General features: G+C 41.1%; 1 protein-coding gene and 1 pseudogene across 1 annotated transcript in view; both read right to left on the reverse strand.

The window, feature by feature from the left end:
* LOC102395906 overlaps positions 1–17,455 on the reverse strand; it is a 29,575-nt pseudogene extending 12,120 nt beyond the window's left edge.
* The window catches only part of LOC123465559 (liprin-alpha-1-like), a gene marked incomplete in the record, with an annotated part of 992,590 nt that overhangs the window by 766,812 nt on the left and 208,302 nt on the right, over positions 1–17,476 (reverse strand).

A 17,476-nucleotide genomic window follows, 5' to 3' on the forward strand; every position in this document is an offset into this window, starting at 1 on the left:
TGTCCATGGGATTTTCCAGGCAAGAGTGCTGGGGTGGATTGCCATTTCCTTCTCCAGGGGATCTTCCCGACCCAGGAATCGAACCTGGGTTTCCCACATTACAGGCAGACGCTTTTACCATCTGAGCCGCCAGGGAGGCCCTTTAAAAAAAAAAAAAAAAAGGCATATAAAGTAAAAATGTATTTTAAGCCTTATGACAAGTCAACTTCTTTGTAATCATAGGATCTACTTTTTTTTCATTAGTTGGAGTACTTCTCGATTAAAACCATTCACTGTGGGACTTCCTTGGAAGTCCAGTGGTTAAGAATCTGCCAGTGCAGTGCACATGGGTTCCATCCCTGGTCTGGGATGATTCCACCTGCTGCAAGGCAAGTAAGCCTGAGAGCCACAACTACTGAGCCCACATGCCACAGCCCCTGAAGCCCAAGCACCCTAGAGCCTGTGCTCTGCAACCAGAGAAGCCACTGCAGTAGGAAGACTGCGTCCTTCAAGTAGGGAGGAGTGGTCCCATGCTCACGACAACTAGGGAAAGCCCGCACACAGCAACGAAGACGCAGCTCAGCCATAAACAAATAAATAAAAAGAATCTGCCTTCCAATGCAAGGGACTAGGGTTGATAACCTGCTCAGGGAACTAAGAGCCCACATGCCACAACTAGAGAAAGCCTGTGTTGCAACAAAGACCCAGTGCAGCCAAACCAAAGATTTTTAAATAAAACAAAAACTATTCACTGTTACAAGATCTTTTCAGCGCTCATCAATCTCACTTTGGACACTATCATTCAAGGGGGAGGGGGGACTCTCAAATGAAATAAAAAGAAAAAAAAAAACATCAGAAACCTTAATTTACAAATAAGTGAATAAAATGTATTCATGTATGAATGTTCCCAGATTTCCTCTCCGCCTGTTTCTGCACAGTCCATATTTCTAACTAACGTAATATGAGACTTCTTTCCTTTGGGGATGGGTTATTAGAATGATAGAGAAGCCAGACCAGAGTGGTGAGGGCTGGGGGAAGGACCAGCCCACGATGCTGCGGTGATCTCTAAAACAAGGAGCCAGTGGGGGGCATATGGAGATAGGAGAGCTGCAGGGTTTTGGCGTGTAGGCAGTTTGTGGCGGTTCAGACTGTAACTGCCCTTCCAGCAGTTATACAGTGTGAGAGAACTGGGGAGTGAAGAAAGGGGATCTGGTAAGTAGTGTTATGAGTTCTGAATTGGATCCCCTGTGATTTTTCTTTGAGAGACAACATGAAAATTGGTATTCATCTTTAAAATTACTTTGGGCAGTGCTACGAGCTACTCTGTAGAAACTGAGCTATGTGGGGACCCAGGATGATGAGGGAAGAAATGTTTATGGGATATAATTATCACTACAGTAAATCAGAAATAACCCCAAATGCCTCACAATAGTGAATCAGCTCAGCAACATGATAAGAGAAAATACAGCATTAAGGATGCATGGGGGCTTTGGGAGTGAGGCCATTCAGAGTCTCACTAAGAATCTCTTAATTCCTTCCTTTACACATTGAATAATTATATCAAAATTTAGAGTTACTGGGAAGATTAAAGAAATGAAAATATGTATAAAATTCCTGAAAGAGTGTATGACTCTTTGAACTCATGGTAGCTAATGTTATAAACAGTGGTCCCCAAACTTTTTGGCACTAGGGACCAGTTTCATAGAAGAGAATTTTTCCACGGACAGGGGGAACAGGCAGGGAGGGATGGCTTCAGGGTGATTCAAGCACATTGCATTTTATTGTAGTTCAGTCACTCAGTCATGTCTGACTCTGCAACTCCATGGGCTGCAGCATGCCAGACTTCCCTGTCCTTCGCCATCTGCTGGAGCTGGCTCACACTCACCTCCATTGGGTCAGTGATGTTTTCCTACCCTCTGGTCCTCTGTCGTCCCCTTCTCCTCCTGCCTTTAATCTTTCCCAGCATCAGTCTTTTCTAATGAGTCGGCTCTTCACATCCGGTGGCCCAAGTACGGAGTTTCAGCGTCAGCATCAGTCCTTCCAATGAACGATCAGGACTGACTTCCTTTAGGATTGACTGGTTTGATCTCCTTGCAGTTCAAGGGACTCTCAAGAGTCTTCTCCAACACCACAGTTCAAAAGCATCAATTCTTCATCACTCAGCCTTCTTTATGATTCAACTCTCGCATCCATACATGACTACTGGAAAAACTACAGCATTACATTTATTGTGCACTTTATTTCTAATGTGATGCCACTGCTGATCTGATGAGAGGTACCAATGGGTCTGTGGCCCAGAGGTTGGGGACCCCTGTTAGAAAATATCATAGTGATGTTAAAAATAATAAGCATGAGGGGTAAATCATTACATATATAATAATTAAATTACAAAGCATAAAGTTACCATGTTTGTACATTAACAAGGACAGGAAGCACATTTGCAAGGATTGAGGTCAGCTCAATTATTGTCACGGATGCCCAGAAGAAGAGAACAGGCTCAGATTGAAGAACAGTGATTTAGAATGAATATAAAAGAACATTAGGATTATAAAGCGCTGAAGAAATCTATAAAAGAAAACATTCAAACCTTTTCCTCTAGAGATTAAAAAGATAATTACATTGGTTTCTCATTTATTTCCCTGATTATAACAGTCAAAGATAATTTATATTTGGCTTTGATAGGTGTTCTTGCCTTGGGGGTTTCTCCTTTCTAATTGTGTTTATTTAGTCTAATAGAAAACAAATTTGCATTCCTTGAACTTCTACCAGTTGAAGGTGGGTAGATGACTGAGAAGAATGCTTAACAGCTGGGGGAAAACCCTTGGAATTTAAAAGGTGCTGGGAATAATCCAAAAAGTAGATAATCCATGGAAGAATTAACTGTACATGAATTTGGTAATCGCCCAGTATCTTTCTCTTTTTTAAAAAAATTTCTAAATTGAAGCATTGTTATTTTACAATCTTTTAGGTATCTAGCATATTGATTTATATATGTATACACACACACACACACACACACATATTCTGTTTTAGATTCTTTTCCACTGTAGGTTATAATAAGATATTGGATATAGTTCCTTGTGCTATACAGTAGGTTCCTGGGTTTGTTTTTTTTTTTTTTTCAAATCTATTATATATATATAGTAGTATATATATCTGTCCCACATCTCTTGCTTCAGCTCTTCAAGAAAAAAGAGCCATACCATCACAGCCAGGGATCTAATGTGTGAGGTAGGGGAGCAGCTAAGACCGTTTTCTTATCCTAGTACCATGTATGATACCTCATTTTACAGTTAGTTCCTTTTTAATATTAATACCATGTAATTAGTATACGACATTGTGCTACATTATTTTATGCTACACTATCTTATATGCTATGACCATCACGGGTGACTCAGTGGAAAAGAATACGTCTGCCAAGCAGGAGACAGGGGGTCAATCCCTGGGTCAGGAAGATCCCTTGAAGAAGGAAATGGCAACTGGCTCCAGTATTCTTGCTTGGGAAATCACATGGACAGAGGAGCCTGGTGGGTTTACAGTCCACAGGGTCGCAAAAGACTCAGACATGACTTAGTTACTAAACAGCAACAATACTATCTTATATCATATCATAATTATATTTTATAGTTACTTTTAATGCCTTTCCGGATTTCTTGACAATAGGATTGTGAAAATCCCATTTTCAGAGTAGTTGTTACAAGGATTCTTGCTGCACTTTCAAGATGTGAGGACCATTGCTAGGGCATCAGCGCCACTCATCGCACACCAAATGGCAAGGAGAGGAAAGTTCTCAGGCAGTGAGGTCAAGATGAAGGAAGAGGCTGTTATTTTATTTATTTTTTTTTTTTTTTTTGCTTTTTGGTTATATTATCCTGGGCTTTACTGGTGGCTCAGCTGGTAAAGAATCTGTCTGCAATGCAGGAGACCTGGGTTTGATCCCTGGGTTGGGAAGATCCCCTGGAGAAGGAAATGGCAACCCACGCCAATATTCTTGCTTGGAAAATCCCATGCACAGAGAAACTTGGCGGGCTATAGTTCATGGGGTCGCAAAAGAGTCAGACACGACTGAGCATGCACACATGGCTAAATATAAAATACTTTTTGGATTGTCTATCATTGAATAGGTTTCACATTACATCTTGCCCTTTACTATCCAGATTGTTTTTAAAAGTGACTTTACTTCTAATATGAGATTGAGCTTTAAAGCCAATACTTGACTCGTACAATGAAAATCCCAAGTAATGCTAAGTTTAAAAATCAGTATCCTTGGGCTTCCCTGGTGGCTCAGTGGTAAAGAATCTACCTGCCAACGCAGGTAACATGGGTTTGATCCCTGATCTGGGAAGATCCTACATGCAGTGGAGCAACTAAGCCCGTGTGCCACAACTACTGAGCCTGTGTTGATCCCATGCACCACAACTTAAATGAGAAGGCTCTAGAGCCCAGTCTCTGCAACAAGAGAAGCCCTGGCAATGGGAAGCTTGCACACCACAACTATAGAAAAGCCTGTGCAGCGAGGAAGACTCAGCACAGCCATAAATAAAGGAAAATTAAAAACAAAAAAAAACCTGTATGCTTACTTACTTCTCTCCTTTCTTTTTTTTTATTGAAAATGCATTCCTTATGCTATCAATCTGTTATGCTGTTCATAAAACACACAGACAAATAAAGCCTAAACCCAAACTGGAGAGAGAAAACTGAATAAAAATAAACTGGAAATATCCCCTTCAAACTTAATTCCTGTGGCTTTCATGGAGGTGTAAAGATTACCATATAATCTAGTGAATTTATGGAATAAGTTTGTTGTTGGGCAAAAGAGAAAAACCAGTGAGTACCATTTATTCATTTAGAAAATATTTATTAGATGCCTGACAGCATCAAGCAATGCACAACAAGGAGCATGGTAAAACCATGCCTGACCCTATAGTTTGGCTGATTGGAGTAGAGAGATAATTAGTGATCTTTGCAAATATCAGTGACCTTTGAAATATATGCTTCTATTAGTTATGGTAAAAGAAAAGAATTAACAAGATCTTTTTAAAAGTTTGAAGACCTTCAATTTTATCCAGGGTGATCTTAAAAATGTTTAACAACTGGCAATGCTATCAACCAATCAAAATCGGCAGAGGCTGCTCAGCCATACCAATGAATTCTGCCTGAACATTAGCCCTGGTTATATTAATTTAGGGATTCACATTCATAGTAAGTAGAATGAAAATGCAAAGATAGTCATTTTAAATATGTCCCTTTTTATTTTATCTATTTGCTTTTTTTATAAGTCTCTTTTTTAAGTTGTTGGTAACAAAGTTAGTTTAAAAACACAAATACAATATGAGAAAAACTTAGCTAGATTTTAAATTTCGGGTATGTCTCATTTTGCCATTTTTAGTGAATTTATTTTATAAAATTTTATTATTATTTTGAATAGATATTACCTTCACATGATTAAAAACATTCATATGATTAAAAATTCAAAAGACACAAAACGCTCTCCAGGTAAGAGTCTCTTCAACCCTTTAGACAGTTTTCCTGTCTGAAGGAAATCAATATTGCCCCTTTTCTTGTAAAAGTAAAAGTAAAGTGAAGTCGATCAGGCATGTCCAACTCTTTGCGACCCCACGATTGTAACCTGCCAGGCTCCTCTGTCCATGGGGTTTTCCAGGCAAGAATACTGGAATGGGTTGCCATTTCTTTCTCCAGAGGATATGTAAAGTCTTCCAGAAACATTGTGTACATGACTTTTTTTTCCCTTCTTTAGGTTAGTAAATATCTTTAGACTGGAGCTTGTAGACCAGCACAGAAAAGAAGTGGTGACTAAATCAGACAAACAACACCAGTAAGATACAGAGCTTTATGATGGATTGAATGTTTATGTCACCCCTAATTCCGAAACTGAAACCCTAACCCTGTGGTAATGACCCAGGGAGGTAGGTGGGGCCTTTGAGAGGATTAGGTCATGAGGGAGAGCATTCACATATGGGATTGCGAGCATCCATGCTCAGTCGCTCAGTTGTGTCTGACTCTTTGCCACCCCATGGATTGTAGCCCGCCAGGCTTCTCTGTTAATGGGATTTCCCAGGCAAGAATACTGGAGTGGGTTGCCACTTCCTACTCCAGGGGATCTTCCTGACCCAGAGAGCGAACCAGAGTTTCCTGATTGGCAGGCGGATTCTTTACCACTGAGCCACCAGGGAAGCCCTCATGAATGGGTTTAGTGTCCTTTATTAAAGAGACTACAGAGTGACCTTTAGCCCTTTTGTCATGTGAAGACACATGGAGAGTCTCTGAGCCAGAAAGCAGGTTCCCAGCAGACACCGAGTCTGCTAGCACCTTGATCTTGGACTTTCCAGCCTCTAGAACTATGAGAAATGAATTTTCTGCTGTTTATAAGCCCCCACCCCCACCAGTGTTCTGTTATAGCACCTGGAATGGACTAAGACATACGGGAAAATGAATCTCAGTAACTCACAAGGTAGGATATTCTGTCTACTGCTGTATTCTGGGGCAAAGATGCTCCCTTAAAAGGAAAGAAGGCTTTGACTGTATGCTTTAAAGATGGACTATTTCAAGTTCATTATATACATCTAGAGTTAAAGAAATCAAAGCATAATTTTTTAAAAGGGATCCTGATTTGTTTTTTTAAATGAAGGTACGATTCATGCACCACCCCACCCAGCATTTTCATCTATTCACAGGCTGTAAAGCCAGCACCACTGTCTAATTTCAGAACGTTTCCATTACCCCAAAATAAAGTCCACACCCATTACAGTCAGTCACTCCCCCCCTGCTCCCTGGCCCCTAGAAACCACTCAGCTATTTTCTGTCTGTATGGATTTGTCTATTTTGAATATTTCATGTAAATGGAATCGTATGCTAGATGGCTTCGGTGTCTGGTTTCTTTCACTCAGCATACTACGTTCAAAGTTTATGTTGTAGCATATATCAGTACTTCATTCTTTTTTCTTGCCCGTGCTTTTTAAAATTTAACCATTTTTAAGTGTACAGTTCAGTGACATGATGCACACTCACACTGTTGTGCAACATCCCCACATCCGTCTGCAGAACTGTTTTTAAAACTCAAGCTGAAACTCTACCGGTTAAGTAACATCCCTATTTCTTCGTAACCTGTATTTTACTTTCTTTCTCTGTGAATTTGCCTATTCTAAGAGCTTCATAAAAGTGGAGTCAAACAATATTGGTCCTTTTGTGTCTGGTTTATTTCACGTAGCACAATATCTTCAAAGTTCATTCATGAGTAGCTTGAAACAGAACTGCCTTTCATTTTCAGGCTGAACACTGTTCCATTGTTTGGCTAGACCCCATTTTGTTTATCCATTTCTCACCAAATGGACGTTTGGGTGTTTACATTTTTGACAATTATGAATAATGCCACTGTGAACATTAGTGTACACATTTTTGTATGACCATGTTTCCAGTTCTCTTGGGTGGAAGAGACTCTCAATGAGAACTGTAGAGGAATTTGATGAGTAATACACATTAGCCAGAGAGGAATAGAGTAAGTCCCCTCATACAAACATTTGAGTTTCGAACTTTCAAAGATGCGAATGTGTGTTCGCATGTCCAATCACATTAGTTCATGCGTCTGGCGTGCACGGTCATGTGTGTCCATCCACTACAGGTGGCTGTGCTTTTGTGTACTTTACAGTACAGCAGAGCAGTTTTTTAATTTCAAGCCCAGGATGTCTGGAAGCAAGCTTACAAACAGCGGGGTGTAGCCAGTTGTGTTAGTTGGGTACCGAGGCTGACTGTGTTGGATTTACGATCAAATTGGACCTATGAATTCGCTTTTGGAACAGAACTCATTCATACAGAGCGGACTTACTGTACTTTGATCATGGACAATGGTCATTGAGACTGTGTTTCCTTTGAGGAAGTGTGAAAGTAACTTACATATGGATATATAGATTTATATACATTCCTTTGTTATGTTCTTTTTCATTATGGTTTATTCCAGGATACTAGATATAGTTCCCTGTGCTATACAGTAGGACCTTGTTGCTTAGCCATTCTAAATGTAATAGCTTGCATCTACCAACCCCAAACTCCCGGTCTGTCCTGCTCCCTCCTCTCCTCCCACTTGGCAACCACAAGTCTGATCTCTACGTCTGTGAGTCTGTTTCTGTTTTGAGGGTAGGTTCATTGGTGCCACAGTTTAGATTCCACATATAAGTGATATTCATATGGTGTTTGTCTTTCTCTTTCTGACTTAGAATCAAGTATACTTTAAATAGGTACCCATTTTCCAAGCAGAGCTCTTCTTTCTTCAAATACCTACAATTAAAAAAATAAAGATGGAATGATTTCATATTTTGTGGTTCAAAATACCCATTAAAAAGACATCATTAGGACTTCCCTGATGGTCCAGTGGTTAAATATCTGCCTGCCAATGCAGGGGACATTGGCTCAATCCTTTGTTCCAAAAGATTCCACATGCCTAGGTGCAACTGAGCACAAGTGCTACGAGAACTGAAGCCTGCATGCCCTAGAGCCCCTGCTCCCCAACAAGAGAAGCCACCATAATGAGAAGCCTGCTCACTGCAGCCAGAGTGGCCCCTGCTTGCCAAAACTAAAGAAAGCCCATGCACAGCAATGAAAACCCAGCACAGTCAAAAATAAAATAAATGAATTTTTAAAAAGACATCATTAAAGGATCAATCACTAAATATTGCCAGTCTTTTCCATTTTATCAACTGAGTATAAAGAGACAGATTTTGTACCTGAAAGGGTAACTTTATTTATAACTTGGGCAAACTTTCCTTTTTCTCAGTTTCTCCATGTGAGACAATTCATCTTAGAGAATAAATAATTTTTTAAAGGCAAGAAATAAGAAAAGAATGGAACTATAAAGTGAAATCATTTTTGGAATATGAAAGGCAATGACAAAACTGACAAAGGAAAAATTGGAAAACGGACAACCTCCCTCCAAATATTTCAGCATGACTAGTATTAGAACTTGTGAAATTTATGAGTGAGTAGCTCTGTTTTTTTTATTTCATGAGTTCACATACCAGTGGGTGTACGTTACATATATGTTTGCATATGTGCACCTCTGGGCTTATAGCTCAGTGTATAGGTTTGTTGTTATATACCATTGAGGACAGAAACTATGTCTTATTCACCTTGACTTCTCCACTGCAGAGTGCTGTATGTGGCATATTACAGGTGCTCAAGCTTGCTGGAAGGAATGAATATGCTTGTGACAAATGAATATCCTTTGGATGTATCGCTACCATGTGAGTGTATTTACGTATTAGTGGAGAGGTGTTTTCCTGAGCTTCAGTCACATGTGTATCTATCTGAATGGGTGAGGAAGGGACAACTCGAGCAAGAAGGTTTGGCAGAGGAGGGCAAGCTGGAGCCAGGAAGCAAGAGACAGCAGGTAACAGGTGTGACTGTCTCTCTGGCGCCCACCCTGTGCTCTGTGGGCTTTCAAAATCGGGCTCCATGTTTTCCCTTCCTCCTGGCACTTTCTAAATTCTCTTGCACTATTCCTATTTAGAAACTAGCTCAGGGCTATTTCTTCGCTTTTGTGGAGGAGGATGAGGAGCTGGTTTCATGCTTCCAACAGATCTGTTTTCCTTTCTTTTTTTAGACTCTCAAATTCTTCTTTCAAAGGGCAGGCAAAATGGAGACTGAAATAATTGATTCAACAACAACCTCAAGGCCGAAAATGCCATCTTTGCTACTAACCAGGGAATATCATATATCACAGGTAGACACTTTTTATACTTTAGAGAAAAAGAACAAGAATACCATTTTCTCCTCCCTCCTAATTAACTGCCCCTTGGGCTACTAGGACCCTCAAATAACAGTGACAGATGATCTCAGAATTTCTAGATAATAGAGATAGTAGAGGGGATTTCCCGGGTGGTCCAGTGGTTAAGACTCTGTGTTTCTGCTGCAGAAAGCAAAGGTTCAATCCCTGGTTGGGCAATTAAGGTCCCACAGGCCAATGAAGTGGTCAAAACAAGCAAACAAAGAAAAGGAAAATAGAAGAGAGCCTATAAAATAAAATTTTAAAACCTATAGAATTTTTCAGAAGACTGAAAAATCAGGATTCAGGGCTTTCGTGGTGGTCCAGGGGTTAAGAATCTGCCTGCCAATGCAGGGCATACAGGTTCCATTCCTGGTCGGGGAGATTCCACATGCCTCGGCGCAGCTAAGCCAGTGATCCACAACTATTGATCCTGCACGGCCTAGAGTCCACGTACTGCAGCTAGAGAGTAGCCTCCACTCGCTGCAACTAGAGAAAGCCCTCGTGCACCAATGAAGACTCAGTGCAGCCAAGAAAAAATAAAGAATAACAACAAAAAAAAAGAGAAAAATCAGGATTCACACATTTCCTGAACCCTTCTCTTGTGTCTAACAAAGTCCTATCAAGCATCTAATTCCCCTCCTAAGTCTCGGGCACCAGCAATTTTCTGGCACCCACTGGTCTCACTCTTCTCAACTCCTCCTCCACTTGCAGCCCATGCTCCACCTGGCCTTTCTAGGATTCGCTATTGCCCACCAGATGATTCTGTTCATTTTCTCTTCCCAGGTAGATTACACCTACTTTCCCTTATATGATCCACAGGTTCCAGGGGAAGCTCTCAACAAAACACCTGCTGACTGAACAACAACAAGAGATTCAGATGTCATAGAATTTTAGGGCTAAAAGGAATCTTAGGATCTTTTGGTTCACTTTTTCTGTTTTAGAGAGGATAAGCAGAGGCCCAAAGGGTTACCTTTATAGATTTTAAAGAAAAATCACTGGTTCCAGACTGTATGTTCAGCTGAATAATATACTTGGTTCCTCACTAAAAAGCCATGTGGTGCAAGTGTGCTTCAGATCAGATCAGATCATTCACCCAGTTGTGTCCGACTCTTTGCGACCCCATGAATCACAGCACGCCAGGCCTCCCTGTTCATCACCAACTCCCAGAGTTCACTGAGACTCACGTCCATCAAGTCAGTGATGCCATCCAGCCATCTCATCCTCTGTCATCCCCTTCTCCTCTTGCCCCCAATTCCTCCCAGGATCAGAGTCCTTTCCAGTGAGTCAATTCTTCGCATGAGGTGGCCAAAGTACTGGAGTTTCAGCTTTAGCATCATTCCCTCCAAAGAAATCCCAGGGCTGATCTCCTTCAGAATGGACTGGTTGGATCTCCTTGTAGTCCAAGGGACTCTCAAGAGCCTTCTCCAACACCACAGTTCAAAAGCATCAATTCTTCGGCGCTCAGCCTTTTTCACAGTCCAACTCTCACATCCATACATTACCACAGGAAAAACCATAGCCTTGACTAGACAAACCTTTGTTGGCAAAGTAATGTCTCTGCTTTTGAATATGCTATCTAGGTTGGTCATAACTTTCCTTCCAAGGAGTAAGCGTCTTTTAAATTCATGGTTGCAGTCATCATCTGCAGTGATTTTGGAGCCCAGAAAAATAAAGTCTGATACTGTTTCCACTGTTTCCCCATCTATTTCCCATGAAGTGATGGGACCGGATGCCATGATCTTCATTTTCTGAATGCTGAGCTTTAAGCCAACTTTTTCACTCTCCTTTTCACTTTCATCAAGAGGCTTTTTAGTTCCTCTTCACTTTCTGCCATAAGGGTGGTGTTATCTGCATATCTGAGGTTATTGATATTTCTCCTGGCAATCTTGATTGCAGCTTGTGTTTCTTCCAGTCCAGCGTTTCTCATGATGTACTCTGCACAGAAGTTAAACAAACAGGGTGACAATATACAGCCTTGACGAACTCCTTTTCCTATTTGGAACCAGTCTGTTGTTCCATGTCCAGTTCTAACTGTTGCTTCCTGGCCTTCATACAAATTTCTCAAGAGGCAGATCAGGTGGTCTGGTATTCCCATCTCTTGTGCTTAGTCATGTCCAAGTCTTGGAGACCCCATGGACTGTAGCCTGCCAGGCTCCTCTGTCCATGGGATTTTCCAGGCAAGAATACTGGACTGGGTTGCCATTTCCCACTCTAGGGGAATCTCCCTGACCCAGGGATCAAACCCACATCTCTTGCATGTCCTGCATTGACAGGCAGATTCTTTATCACTAACACCTAGGAAACCCTGCTAGAACCATGGTTTTTCTATTCTGACCCCCAACCTTGATCTTCCCTATTCTGACCTCAAGCCCTACATTCTCAATGAATTGCTGCCCATGATTTGACCTGACAGTGGGAAAAAAAAACAATTAGGTCCCAGGATGACAACCTCCTTTCAAAAGGAGGTTGGGAGGACCATCATGGTGTCCAATGACAACAGAAGGCATCAGAAAGAAAGGGGCACCGACTTGAAGGGGTGTGGAGAGTCAGCAAGAAGTTGGCAGGGGGACTTCCCTGGTGGTCTAGTGGCTAAGACTCCAAACTCCCTATGTAGGGGCCCGAGTTCCATCTCTGGTCAGGGAACTAGATTCCACTTGCTGCAACTAAAAAGATTCCACACGCCGCATCTAGAGATCCTGCATGCCATCATGAAGAGCCAGTGCAGTCAAACAAATAAATAAAATAAATATTTAAATAAATAAATAATAAATAAAGTCAGTCATTGATAATAAAATCAAATAAAGAGGGTAGGAGATAGGGTCTTTAGAGGGCCAATGACCAAGTCTAAGCAGAGTCCAAGCAAATCCAGTTCTTCATCAAAAGGCGATTAGAGTCAGGTAGGAACTGATAGGCATGATGGGCAGAAAGAGAAACACTAGACAAACTCAGATCTGGTTCTGACTCTACCCTTGACAAGAAGTATAATTTGGAACAAATTATTTAACTGTCAGGCCCTCAGGCAGACTCAGAATCTTAGAGTCTCTGGTTGGGAGCAAGTCTTCATTCCAAGGCTTTGCAATCAGATTTTTGATCTTAAAAAGCTGGAAGAGGGTTGGAAGGATAAATTGGGAGTTTGGGATTAACATATACAAACTGTTATATATAAAATAAATAACCAACAAGGACCTACTTATAGTACATACACTACTCAATATTGTGTAATCACCCATAAGGGAAAGAATCTGAAAAAGAATAGATATGTATAATTGAATCCCTTTGCTGTACACTTGAAACTAACACAACATTGTAAATCAGCCATACTTCAATTAAAATAAAAAAAGAGCCCGGAAACAGTATCACTTCAAGTGGAAAACATTAGAGAGAATCGTCTTTCCTTGAAGAATGTTGCAGTTGGTTTACATCACAGTTTACTCACATCACAGTTTATTCAGAGCCTGCTGTTAAGTCAAAATCCCATGGTTGTTATTTTAGTCTGTTGACACTGTGGTTGCATATTTCAGCATATGACATCATTCCCATGGAGGCATCAGACATTTTGGGGCTCCCAAATTATGACCGATGGATGGTGGTTAGGTGCTTTTGCTCAGAACACCCTTTATAACTACATGTGTACTGTACTACATGTGTGAACCATATTAAAAAAAAAAAAAAGAAATGTTGATCACTTTCAATTAAAACACTAGATGGAAAAAAAAAACCTACACTAGACAGCAAAGAAATACATACTTATAAAACATTCCTCCTCTCAACGTTTTCACAAGGTCTGAATTATCTTGTAATATGAGGATGCTATAATTTTGGCATCTACATTTGAATTCAATCCCTCTGCTTAAAGCCTCTTGTGAAGTTAAACTCCTATGAGGTTTATTTTAGACTGAAACAGTTTCATATTTTTCATTTCACTATAGAATAGAAAAAAGGCAAAATTAAAACAAAAACCAGGGACTTCCCTAGTGGTACAATGTTTAAGACTCCACGCGTGCAATGCAGGGTGCCTGGGTTCTATCCCTGGCCAGCAAACTAAAATCCCATATGCTGTGCAGTGTGGCCAAAACAGAAAAAGAGGACCTCAAAATTACGCTGATCACTGGCAAATGCCCTGTTGTAGAAGTGTAGAAAAGCCCTTGAAGTTATCGTATGGACACGGTCTGCCCAGCTGTAAACTTAGGTATCTATTTTTAACCCCTTTCACAGTGTCAGAATGTTAGACCTGGAAGGGGCCTTTGAGGTCATCTGATCCAAGCCACTCAATTTCCAAAGGCAGGTAGTAAAGATCAGAGGCATAAGAGACTCGCTGAAGTCAAGCAGGAGATTATTTAGTATAGCTGATCTGGAACCCGTGTTTTTTAATTCTCAGCATTACTGTTCTTTGCTCGCTTTTACTTATATTTGTTTTTTAAATTGTTAAAAATCATTGCACTGTATACGGTAAAAAACAAAAACTCTCTCTTCCAACAGACTTCCCTCCCACTCTTCCATGTTGTCCAACTTTTTAGGGGAAACCACTATTGATAGTTGGGCTTCTCTGGTGGCTCAACCGGTAAAGAACCCACCTGCCGATGCAGGAGACATAAAGAGACGTGGGTTTAATCCCTGGGATGGGAAGATTCCCTGGAGGAGGGCATGGCGACCCACTCTAATATTCTTGCCTGGAAAATTCCACGGACAGAGGAGCCTGGAGGCCTACAGTCTGTGGAGTTGCAAAGAGTCAGACAAGACTGAGCACTTGTGCACACACTATTATCAGTTTGCTGTATACATATGCAAATTCCATGTGTGTGTCTTAAGTACTGATACATTCATTCACATACATATGGGTATATACACGGGCCAAGATTTTTTTAATTTGTATTATATTTAATTTTTATTGAATTATAATTGACATACAATATAATGTTAGTTTCAGGTGTACAACATAGTGATTTGACAGTTTTTTAATTTTAATTATTTTTTTATTGAAGGATTTTGCTTGACAGAATTTTGTTGTTTTCTATCAAACTTCAACATGAATTAGCCATAGGTATGCATATATCCCCTCCCTTTTGAACCTCCCTCCCCTCTCTCTCGGAGAAGGCGATGGCACCCCACTCCAGTACTCTTGCCTGGAGAATCCCATGGACGGAGGAGCCTGGTAGGCTGCAGTCCATGGGGTCGCAAAGAGTCGAACACTGACTGAGCGACTTCACTTTCACTTTTCACTTTCATGCATTGGAGAAGGAAATGGCAACCCACTCCAGTGTTCTTGCCTGGAGAATCCCAGGGATGGGGGAGCCTGTTGGGCTGCCGTCTATGGGGTCGCAGAGTCGGACACGACTGAAGTGACTTGGCAGCCCCTCTCTCTCCCCACCCCACCCCTCTAGGTTGATACAGTGCCCCTGTGTGAGTTTCCTGAGCCATGCAGCAAATTCCCATTGCCTATCTATTTTACATATGGCAGGCTAAGATTTTTGAAAATAGTTTTACTCCAAACTAGAACCTAACTAAACCAAACTAAAAATGGTGGGGGGGGGGGGTGATAAAATGGGAGTTCTGAACAACAAAATAAATATCATTTCTAATAGAAATTGTTATTTCTCTTATCATTGCTCATCTAGAAATAATCATGAAATTTTTAAACATTTTTATTTATTTGACTGCACTGGGTCTTAGTTGTGCCATGTGGGTTCTTTAGCTGCAGCATGCAAACTCTTGCGGCATGTGGGATCTAGTTTCCTGAACGCAGATGGAACCCAGCCCCCTGCATTGGGAGCACAGACTGAGCCACTGGGCCACCAGGGAATTCCCTAGAAATTCTCATAAAATTTGACAAAAGCTCTTCAGGCTTCCCAGGTGGAGCCAGTGTTGAAGAACTCACCTGCTGGGACTTCCCTGGTGGTCCAGGGGCTAAGACTCCATGCTCCCAATGCAGGGGGCCTGGGTTTGATTTCTGGTCAGGGAACTAGATCCCACATGCTTCAACTAAGGGTTCACATGCTTCAACAAAATTGCAACCAAATAAATTAAAAAAAGAAAACTCACTTGCTAATGCAGGTGATATAAAGGACACTGGGTTCGATCCGTGGGTCATGAAGATCCCTTGGAGGAGGTCATGGCAACCTACTCCAGTATTCTTGCCTGGAGAATCCCACAGACAGAGGAGCCTGGCCAGCTATAGTCCATGGGGTCTCCAAGAGTCGCACATGACTCGGTGACTAACACACATGAAGGGGTCCTCAGTGCTATGCATGGTGGGTAGGGTGGAATTTATTCTTTGGAACAGTCTGTTATCTCTTGCTTCATAGGATTAGTTTGGTATTTTAGAAAGATCATTCTGGGACCAGAATAGAGGATGGATTAGAGACAGTGAAACCAGCTGAGGGGTTACTGCAATGTGCCAGGCAAAGGGGGGTGAGTGTGTGAACTGAGAACGTGGAGCTGGATGTGCACAAGTCAAAGGAGAAAAGGGGTCTGGATGAAGAGACCTCGGAGGAAGACTCACAGAACCTGAAAACCAGTTGGATATGGAGGTGAAGGGGAGCTGGTAGACACTCCTCCTTCTCATCTCCTAAATCTTTTTTTTTTTTTAAACTTTACATAATTGTATTAGTTTTGCCAAATATCAAAATGAATCCGCCACAGGTATACATGTGTTCCCCATCCCGAACCCTCCTCCCTCCTCCCTCCCCATTCCATCCCTCTGGGTCATCCCAGTGCACCAGCCCCAAGCATCCAGCATCGTGCATCGAACCTGGGCTGGCAACTCGTTTCATACATGATATTTTACATGTTTCAATGCCATTCTCCCAAATCTTCCCACCCTCTCCCTCTCTCACAGAGTCCATAAGACTGTTCTATACATCAGTGTCTCTTTTGCTGTCTCGTACACAGGGTTATTGTTACCATCTTTCTAAATTCCATATATATGCATTAGTATACTGTATTGGTGTTTTTCTTTCTGGCTTACTTCACTCTGTATAATAGGCTCCAGTTTCATCCACCTCATTAGAACTGATTCAAATGTATTCTTTTTAATGGCTGAGTAATACTCCATTGTGTATATGTACCACAGCTTTCTTATCTAAATCTTTAAAAAATGTTTATTAATTTATTTGGCTGTGCTGGGTCTTAGTTGCAGCACACAGGGTCTTTAGTTGCAGTATGTGGGACTGAATTTCCTGGCCAGTGATAGAACCTGGGCCCCAGCCCTGGGAGCAAAGAGTCTTAGCCACTGGACCACCAGGGAAGTCCCTAAGATCTTTCTTTCCAAGCAGGAACTTTGTATCTCTTGCCACCTCTGGCAATGTAACTGGGGCGCAATTAAAGTTTTCTTTATTTTTGTTCTAAATGTATTTCAGTTTTTTTCAATTAAAATGTTTGAAGAAATCCTTCATTTTGTTTTTTTTTTTTTATCCACTATACAATCCTAAGCAATTCCTGTTGATGTTTTGATTACCAAAATTTTAATGCTTTTTTTCCCTTCAAAGTATGATTTCAACTAATACAATAGTTCTTATTACTCACCCGGTCATTCAAAAGCTGATGGTTTAGGGGTGTCCAGGTACTCATCTTTGTCTGCATTTTGGGACCATTTGTGTTTTTTGGAGGTGCAAATGCCATCATGAAATAACTGAATATTCTTCTGTAAGAAAAACTATGTCTTCAGAAGAAATGAATCATACAATCTTCAGAATACTAAAAATACTAATACCATATAATCTT

The sequence above is a fragment of the Bubalus bubalis genome, chromosome 1 (assembly GCF_019923935.1).
Source record: "Bubalus bubalis isolate 160015118507 breed Murrah chromosome 1, NDDB_SH_1, whole genome shotgun sequence".
NCBI lineage: Eukaryota > Metazoa > Chordata > Mammalia > Artiodactyla > Bovidae > Bubalus > Bubalus bubalis.